General features: G+C 38.8%; 1 pseudogene; it reads right to left on the minus strand.

Annotated features, from left to right (window-relative positions):
- Nucleotides 1–3,239: 3,239 nt before the first annotated feature.
- Nucleotides 3,240–4,334, minus strand: LOC142842034 (N-lysine methyltransferase KMT5A pseudogene; annotated as a pseudogene).
- Nucleotides 4,335–9,807: the final 5,473 nt, after the last annotated feature.

A 9,807-nucleotide genomic window follows, 5' to 3' on the forward strand; every position in this document is an offset into this window, starting at 1 on the left:
CTGAAGTTTTTGCGAATTATGAATTTATTTTATATATATATTTTGTATATATTGTGTCAAGATTTGTGTGGTACCATTTCACTAGAGGCAAGATTGAAATAATTGATAATTATATTGCTGCAGTCTTTAAACTGGACAATCTTCCATTGACTCATGCTGTGAGAAACACCCATGTCTAGATTTGTCTATGGAAGTGGGCTTGTTTCGTAGCCAGGTCAAGGGGACAATTATTTTTCAAAATGAACCAAGTGAGTAAAACAAAGTCATAATAGCTTGACTTCTTAGTGACATGTTACCCTGAAGCAGAATTGTTTAACTAATATATGCAGCACTTTCCTTTGTTCCCTTTTCAGTGTTTCAATTGAAATAAATCTTAGTTTTCTAGGAGAAGGTAAAGTTCATTCTGTGAAGTTTTAAGTATTTAAATGTCAATAGACCCCATTTTAATGTCTAGTTTTTAGTTCAGTTATGCAGACTTCTAGAGTTCTAGAATAGGATGAGACATAAATCATTTTCTCTGTGTTTTTGGTGACCCACGATAGATGGAAAGCAACATCATACAAATACGGGAAACAATATATGGATATTGTGAAAGTGCAATCTTACTTGAACTCTTTTCCTGGCTTCTTGGCAGTTAAAAAAAAGTCACCCTAACTATTCAAGCTCCATAGCATGTCCCTGGTTATTTATGGCCTCTCTAAACACTCCATTTTTTATTTCTTTGGGTCTCAATGTATTCTGGTTATTCTAGACTCTATCTTTGCAGTTGAATGCAAACCACTGTTTTGTGTAAAGTTAGTTTTGTATAATTTGAAGATTATATTGTGATTATGTTCTTTCTCCCTGTGGAAGAAGTCTGTTCCCCGCAAAGCTTCCAAGCCCAAGGCTCAGTAAACTGTGCAGAAAGCAGAGGGAAAGAAGAGCTTGTTGCAATACATTGGCTAAAAAATATTCACACAAGTCAATGTGTATGCCCAGTCCTCGACTGCAACGGAAGCACAAACGCTCAACTGTATGCATAACAGCACAAAAACAATGAGAATAAAAAAGTTTTCATAATCTGATCGCTTCCTAGGTATAACCCCAGGAGCACAGACATTAAAAGCAACATTGAATAACTGGGACCTACGAAAACTGAGAAGCTTCTGTAAAGCATAGGACACTCACTGAGACAAAAAGGCAACCTACTGACTGGGAGAAGATCTTCACCAACCCCACAACAGACAAAGGTCTGATCTCTAAAATATATAGAGAACTCAGGAAACTAGACTTTAAAATGCTACTTAACCCAATTAAAAAATGGGGCATTGTATTGAACATAGAATTCCAAATAGAAGAATTTCAAAAGGCCAAAAGACACTTAAGGTTATGCTCAACCTCCTTAGCAATCATAGATATGCAAATCAAACCAACTTTGAGATATCATCTTACACCTTTCAGAATGGCTAAAATAAAAAACGCCAATGATAGCCTTTGCTTGAGAGGCTGTGGAGGAAGGGGTACCCTCATCCATTGCTGGTGGGAATGAACTCTTTTGCAACCACTTTGGAAATCAGTGTTTCGGGTCCTGTGGAAATTCTGGATCAACCTACCCCTGGACCTGGCAACAACACTCCTGGGAATATACCCAAGAGATGACCTATCATATGACAAGAGCATTTGTTCAACTATGTTCATAGCAGTATTATTTGTAATAGCCAGAACCTGGAAACAACCTAGATGCCCTTGAATGGAAAAATAGATGAAGAAAGTGTGGAATACATACACATTAGAGTACTATGCTGCGGTAAAAAACAATGACTTCTCGAATTTTGCATCCAAATGGATAGAAATAGAAAACACTATCCTAAGTGAGGTAAGCCAGACCCAAAAAGATGAACATGGGATGTACTCACTCATAATTGGTTTCTAGCCATAAATAAGGGTCACGGAGTCTACAAATGGTTAACCTAAAGAAGCTAAGTAAGAAGGTGAACCCTATCCCAGCATTCGGGAGGCAGAGGCAGGCAGATCTCTGTGTGTTCGAGACCAGCATGGTCTACAAGATCTAGTTCCAGGACAGGCTCCAAAACCACAGAGAAACCCTGTCTCGAAAGACAAAAAAAAAAAAAAAAGGAAAACCATATAGTTATCCTCTTGGCTATGGGAAGTAGACAAAATTGCTGGGGAGAAAATTGGGATCTTGGGGGTGGGGTGGGATGGGGATAAGGGGAGATGGGGAGAGAAAAGGGAGAAGGGGAGGATTGGGGGAACTTGAGGAAAAAGGATGATGGGGATTAAGGAAGGTTGAATAGGGGAGCACAGAAGCACAATTCTAAGTTAAGCGAGCCACCTTAGGGTTGGCAAGAGACTTGAACCTAGAGTGGCTCCCAGGAGCCCAGGGCGATGTCCCCAGTTAGTTCCTTGGGCAGCTGAGGATAGGGAACCTGAAATGACCCTATCCTATAGCAATATTGACGAATATCTTGCATATCATCATAGAAACTTCATCTGTTGATGGATGGAGATAGAGACAGAGACCCACACTGGAGCACTGGACTGAGCTCACAATGTCCCAATGAGGAGCAGAAGGAGGGAGAACATGAGCAACGAAGTCAGGACCACGAGGGGTGCACCCACCCACTGTGACAGTGGAGCTGATCTATTGGGAGCTCACCAAGGCCAGCTGGACTGTGACTGAAAAAGCATGGGATAAAACCGAACTCTCTGAACATGGTGAACAATGAGGGCTGATGAGACGCCAAGGACAATGGCATGGGGTTTTGATAATACTTAATGTGCTGGCTCTGTGGGAGCCTAGCCAGTTAGGATGTTCACCCTCCTAGATATGTACGGAGGTGGGGGGGACCTTGGACTTACCACAGGGCAGAGAACCCTGACTGCTCTTTGGTTGGAGAGGGATGGGGAGAGGAGTAGGGAAAGGGGGAGAATGGTGGGAGAAGGGGGAGGGAAATGGGAACTGGGAGGAGGCAGAAACTTGTGTTTTTTTCCTTTTCTCAATAAAAAAAAAAAATTCAAAAAAAACTTTTCATAATACAGGACCACCTGTTCAAGTCCACCTTGGAAACCTGTAGGAGATATTTAAATGCTACATGAAAATCCATCTTTAATAGACTTTTTGAAAACATCTGAATTTTTTAGGTAAGAGTAAGTGTGTTTAAAAAAATCATTTCAGATTGAGGTCATTTTTTCCTTTGAAGAAGAAGGCAGGGTGGTAGGGAGACAGGGATGCCACATGGTTAATGCTTCAGCCAAGGATAAGCCTCAATGGAGGCCTTGCTGCGGTCACCATAGTCGAACAGGATCTCTTCCCCAGCTGCAATGTCGCGGGAGGCAATGAGGATGAGGTGAGGCACACTATCAATGTCATGAAGTTTGGTCTTGCAATTCCCATACCTACTATGATTGATCAGCCTTCCGAGGCGATTAGTTTCTCGAGTGGCATCCACGCAGTAGGTTTTGCTCCTATACTGAAAATAGTACATGTAGCAGCCAATGGAGGGGTCTTGAGCATACAGAGCCTCCCTCTTCCTGGCATCGGTTATCTCTAGGAGGTCCCCATGGTATTCTACCACAAAGTCTCCCTGGGAGAACTGCTTCGTAGCAATTACACCCCGGCCTTTTCCATCAATGAGCTCAACCTTTAAGCCTTCTTCCTTCCCGCTCTCAATCAGTTCATCAATTTTTTTCTTTTCTTCGTACTGTAGCTCAGCTTTGCTCTTCCTGGAGCTCCTTCGCACTGGGTGTAAATCTGTCAGTTTTCTCTTCTGATGTGTTTTCCCTTGAAATTTTTTCTTAGGGGCCTGCTTGCCCTTGAGGTGTTTTTTCAGGGCCTGCTTGGGAGCCACTGTATTGATAGAATCACATGATGAGGGTGGAGTTTGTGGGGGATCTGCTGCTTCGGTTTTTTGGTTTGGAAAAGATGCCATGGGACCTCTCCTGACATCTTCTATCTTCTGTTCATCGGACTTCACGGAACTTTGGATCATATTTCCAGCATTTCTTTCCTCTTTTGGCTTCCTGGAGATTCCAGATAATGGTTTCCCCTGGCATTGGACCTCGTAATGTACAACTGAGTTCTCTTCCTGAAAAGGGTAGCACATTCCTAAGCACTTGTTTGGCTTCATGTAGGCATTGATCTTTGACTGCCCCGCAAACATTTTCTCCTGAACCCCAGATAACCCCATGTCAGTGCAGCCAGAGCCATTGCCTTTCTGGCGGCCTGGCCACGAGTACTGCCGCTTCCTCAGCTGCTGTTGCTGCCGCTGCCACCAGCGCCGCCATAGCACACCAGGGAAGGCCCTGCAGTGCCTCATGGCAACTGCTTTGCTCATGGCCTGCAGTAGAACCGGTAACCAGTTGCGCTTCTGCCAGACTCCCATCCCTCTCATTTTTCGTAAACCTTTCATTTCTTTCTTTCGTTCTTTCTCTTCTTTCTCTCTTTTTTCCTTTTTCTTCCTTTCGTTCATCTTTTCTCTTTTCTTTTGTAAATGTCTACCTTTATGACAGCCGAAGATTGATTTCACAGACCAATTACACTACAGATAATTTTTCTGCAAACAAAAAAAAAAAAACCATCACCATTAATAATATAATGTAAAGGGATTCTTATAGGTTTGATTGCAGATGGAGCTTTTGGTTTTACTACCACATTTGTAGTATCAATAGCAAAAACACTCTGCTGACTTTCAGGGTGAACCTAAATGAAGACAGAGACTACCATGCTGTGGTGGAGTGTTTTTATAGCTGTGGAGTAGGAAGTGTCCCATGTGTTCAGATTTAAATGAATCTGTTGCTTATCTAACATATTTAAATGCTGAAATATCTGATCCATTTTTAATTATGTGGCATTTCAGCCCCACAACCTCAAATTCTATCATAGAATTGCAAGGTTCAAACTACAAAGCCTTCAATTTATGATTTTCCATATCTGCTGAGCCTTCCTGGTGAAGATACTGCCTGATTCCAAGTAGAGTAATGCATAGCAAATGGTATACTTATAACATAAGTTTAGTTTCACCAAGTCCATAAAATGGCAAGAAAGAAAGCATTGCTTGTCTGTCCTCAAGAGAGAAAGAAAATGCCCAAAATTTAGAAGTCATAACACAGCGATTCTGTTTTATATTAGATGTAGGGTGACACATATACTATTAGCACTATTCAAGTTTTAATAAAAAGAAAACTGCACACATGATGGAAGTAACACACAGAAAATATACTGAAAGATAATTGAGTTTAACACAGGTTATAGCCCAACAATCATAAAATAGACATATCTATCCTCAACATATTGATAGTCTTCATTTTTCCTTTCATTTATTTTACATATCATCCATAATTTTCACAGTATAACTTTTAGGTTGATATTCTCTTTGCCCACATCCTGCAAGTCTAATCCCAACTCTTCCACCTTTCCAAATAAGCCAAGAACCCCTGTCTGTCAGCATAGACTGGATTATTACATTGAGGTTAGTACCAAGGGTCTATCCCTGTATCAAAGCTTGAAGAGTTTCCTCAGCATAGGAAATAGGAACCAAAAATTCAGTTCTTGTCCAGAGACAAGTTCTGTCTCCATTTCTTGGGGATGTACCTACAGAAAAGCTATACAACTGTCACACACGTGCAGAGGGCATAATATTGTTATTTTTTCTTTAAAGAAACAGGAAGAGAGTTGGCTCAAAACATATATAAGCAGGGAAAAGCTTATGTACATTGTTATACTTGAGTATTTTATTCTGAAAGCAGGGTCTCCTAGTTTTTCTGTTGACCAGATTCAGTAGTAAAGAAAAATTATAGCTGGAGTCCTAATGCTAAAGCCGCAGCCTGTAGGTCCCGAAGAATGAAGATTTGAAAGCGAGGCCATGGCTAAACACCTGAAGTTCATTGCCAGGACTGTGATGGTTCAGGAGGGGAACGTGGAAGGTGCATACAGGCCCCTGAACAGGTGTATGTATACCTATGCCATGTGTGTTCAGGTGCCTCCAGAGGAGGTGTGGACTCCCCGTGAGCTGGATTATAATCTTGGGACTACTGCGTTGGCACGACGCTTGCCTGGCACTCTGGCGGCTCCAGGTTTCCTCCTCGAAGCCTCACTAGTGACAGGCTTACTGAGGTCATAAAGCAGCGGTGTTTCTATGAGAAGCCCTGCCGCTGCTGCCAGCGGGGGAGCTATAAAACATGCCGGAGGATCTACAACATGGAAATGGCTCGAAAGATTAACTTCTTGATGCGGAAGAACCGGGCAGACCCATGGCTGGGCTGCTAAGCCCACGTTAGTTCTGTGTCTGACTGTTCTTACACAACCACAGTCTCTGTTAACTTTCTCTACAATAAACTCGATCACACGTGGAAAAAAAGAAAAGAAAAATTATAGAAATTCAGAAGTATATGTAAGAATTCATTCAATCTTGGAATTTGCCTAAGTTTTCTTCTTATCTTCTTAGCAGAGATCCAATATTAATTGACTACAAATGTCGCAAAGAGTGTGTCTGAGTGTTTACGACCTCTCTAAACCCTCCTATTCCTCATAACCTGGGTTTCAATAGCTCTTTGTTATTTTGTCCTCTAACCTTGGAGCTTAAAGCATTCCATGCTTCTTTTCTAAATGAGAATTTTTATAACTATGTTCTTAAATTGTTTATCTCAAGTCTTGTGTATAAAAAAATCCTTCAAGATATGACCAAATGTACTCTCAATGCTTACAAAATATTACCAGTATAAAAAACTTATCAAATTAAAAAAAAACTGGCAATAAATATGCTAAAGCATGTGAATGAAACACCAGGAAGCTTCAACTAACATATTTAGTTACACTTCACAAAGATGTAAGAAAAAAGAAAAAAACGAAGAAAAAAAAAACAAGGTTAGACATTCTGTGACTCAAAGAAACAATCTCTCAAAGGAAATAAAACTATAAATATAGACTGCACGTTTTCTGACTGGCCACCCGAACCAGAATAATACTGTAAAAGCTCCATACTTACGGTATTGTTTGCCCATCCACTCAGGTATATTCCTAGCAAGCAATTACATATTAAATTAAACTATTCGTATTATTTTACATCTTATGACAGGATGCATGGTTTGTTATCTCATATCTTGCTTCTTGAGTGGTTATATTTTATCTGCCTGATTTGCATTTTCCTTATTCAGTTTAATTGTCTTGCTTAAATTTTTTATGCCCTGCCATAGGCAAAATGGCCTCATTTTTAACCAATTATAATAAAACACACTCACATGATACAGAGGGGAGTCCTACAGCATATCATAGTCATTCATTAAATACTAATAGTGCTTCCTTTATGTGATAAAAAATACAACAAAATCCTTTCCATATGTGTCTACAAAACCAACTATCTTCAATTCATAGCAGAGTCATGACGCTTTTCCTATTTTGTTATGATTATATAGCTATTAAATATATATTAATACATTTATCAGTTCTTGATCCATATATATATATGTATATATGTGTGTGTATATATATATGTATATATATGTGTATATATGTATACACACACACACACACACACACACACACACACATATATATATATATATATATATATATATATATATATATATATTCCTTAAATAATTTTAATGAAACATTTTCCAGACTCCAACCTTTGGCTTTCTTTGCTTCTTCTTTCCTACCTTCTTTCCTTCTGACCACTTTACATCATTGAGCATCTCTTATTCTCTCCTAATCCTTTACATGTCTGATTATATACTGTTCCACCTGGCCTTTTTCTTTTTTGTTTTGGTTTCCTTCATACTTTCTTTACTACCTTTCTCTCTATTTTTTTTCAGATTTTCAAGTGTCATCCTTCAAATAAATTTAAGATTGAGTTCATACAAAAAGAAAATGAAAGACAATGTTTCTGCAAGCCAACAGCATGTCCATGTCCATTATCAATACAATGTGAAGGGTGCCCTCTAGCTTGAAATACTGGTTAGGCCTGATTCTACGCTAGCGATTGTGAATGTGCAGCACCATGTTGTAAAATTGCTGTACCATGTGTCAGGGAGAACACAGGCAGAAGCAGAGACATTCAAACTTGTGTGGGATACTTTTGAGAACATGTGGAATAGTAGGAGTTTATTTTTTCCAGATTTAAAAATCTTTGTAGCTTACTTAAGAAAGTTGTGTGCTGAAACACCTGATCTATTTTAATTTGTGACAATTCACTCCTACTTTCTCTGGAGTACAGTAATGTTCAAAATTTTAAAATCTTTCCGTCCATGAAATTTCATCGCTAAATAGCCTTCTTAGTGAAGATGCAGGGAAATCATAGTTGGAATAATGGGTAGCATGGGGCCTAATTATTGACTAAGATAGGGTTTGACTTCACAAATCCATATAATGGCAGGTGCGAAATCATTTTATGTATGTCTTCTGGGGAGGAAGCCAAGCTTCAGATAAACAGAAGGTATCACACTGTGATTCTTGTATGTAGTGGTTATATGGTGATATATTTACTATCAGCTCTCTCCAAGTTTTAAGATGAAACCAAAAACCAAGATGTGCTTACAGTATAAAACACATACAGACACAAGTATCCAGAGTTGTATAATTAAGCATCAGTTATAGTTTAGTGATAAAAAAAGAGATATATCTACCCTGCTCAACCATGGTTATCTATTCTTTTTTCTATATTAGATTCATTTATTTATTTTACATACCATGCACAGTATTTATTTTCTTCCCATGGACATCAGTATCCTTCTTCCTGCATTCTGGCATCCACAGTTCTTCAATTATGACAGGAACAGATCATCATTTAAGGACATTAAATTAAATAACAAGTCTCTATTGAGACCTAATATTTTGAGTAAAGAAAACTTGTCAGAAAAAGAGGCCTTCTTGACGTAGGTTGGTAAATAGTGAAGATGTCATGTTATCAAAGAAAAAAATGTTCTTTTTCTATAGATCTCAACATTGAACAACTTGCCTCTGTATATTCATGACTTGGCAAGGGGTAGACTTTATCTGAGAGTAATATAAGCTTTTCCCAAGGAAAAGAAGGCAACATATTAAGAATCTCAAGAAAATCATCACCATCGTTTATCAAAGGCAAAGAATATATGTGAGCATGTGAGCTTTTGAGCTAGGTATCATTTTTTATCTCCTGTACATGTCCTTGTGTGTGTGTGCACCATTTAATTGAAGATATGTATTATTCTGTTCCTTATTGTCTATCAGTATTTCTTCATATGTGAACATTTATCCACTCATCAATTTTTTCTACTAATTTGTAGCTTGACCTTGGGGTCAAGTTCACATTAAACAAAGAGTATGAAGCACATTTTTTTTCCTGTTGAATTACAATGGGATGATTGATTCAGAGGCACACAACTAATATCTCTATTTGGGAAATATGCGAGATATATATCTAAGTGCTCATTAGTGTACCAGAATGGCCATGAAAGGGATGCTTTCACTTACATGTGTGCTAGACTCTATAGTATTTAAATGTGGTATAAGGGGTATAAAAATAGTAACACGACAGAAAGAGGTTCTGATAAACTAAAGGAGGATAGAGTTAGAGAACATGAGTGAATGTGGTTGGTTTAGCATGTTTACAATATAATGATAGACTCTTAGGTTATAATGGCTGTATGGGAACCCCGGTCAAACACTCTCTACTCATATCAGTGGCTCAAGAAGCAGAGAACAGCTGAGTAGCAGTGGTATACTTGAGTATTTTAAGGTTCTGAAGTCATACTATTGTACACCTTTTAATGTGAACCCACATTTTAAGTGAATTTCCAATTCCAATCAACAATAAAGCCATGGAAATGGCT

The sequence above is a fragment of the Microtus pennsylvanicus genome, chromosome Y (assembly GCF_037038515.1).
Source record: "Microtus pennsylvanicus isolate mMicPen1 chromosome Y, mMicPen1.hap1, whole genome shotgun sequence".
NCBI classification, from domain to species: Eukaryota; Metazoa; Chordata; class Mammalia; order Rodentia; family Cricetidae; genus Microtus; species Microtus pennsylvanicus.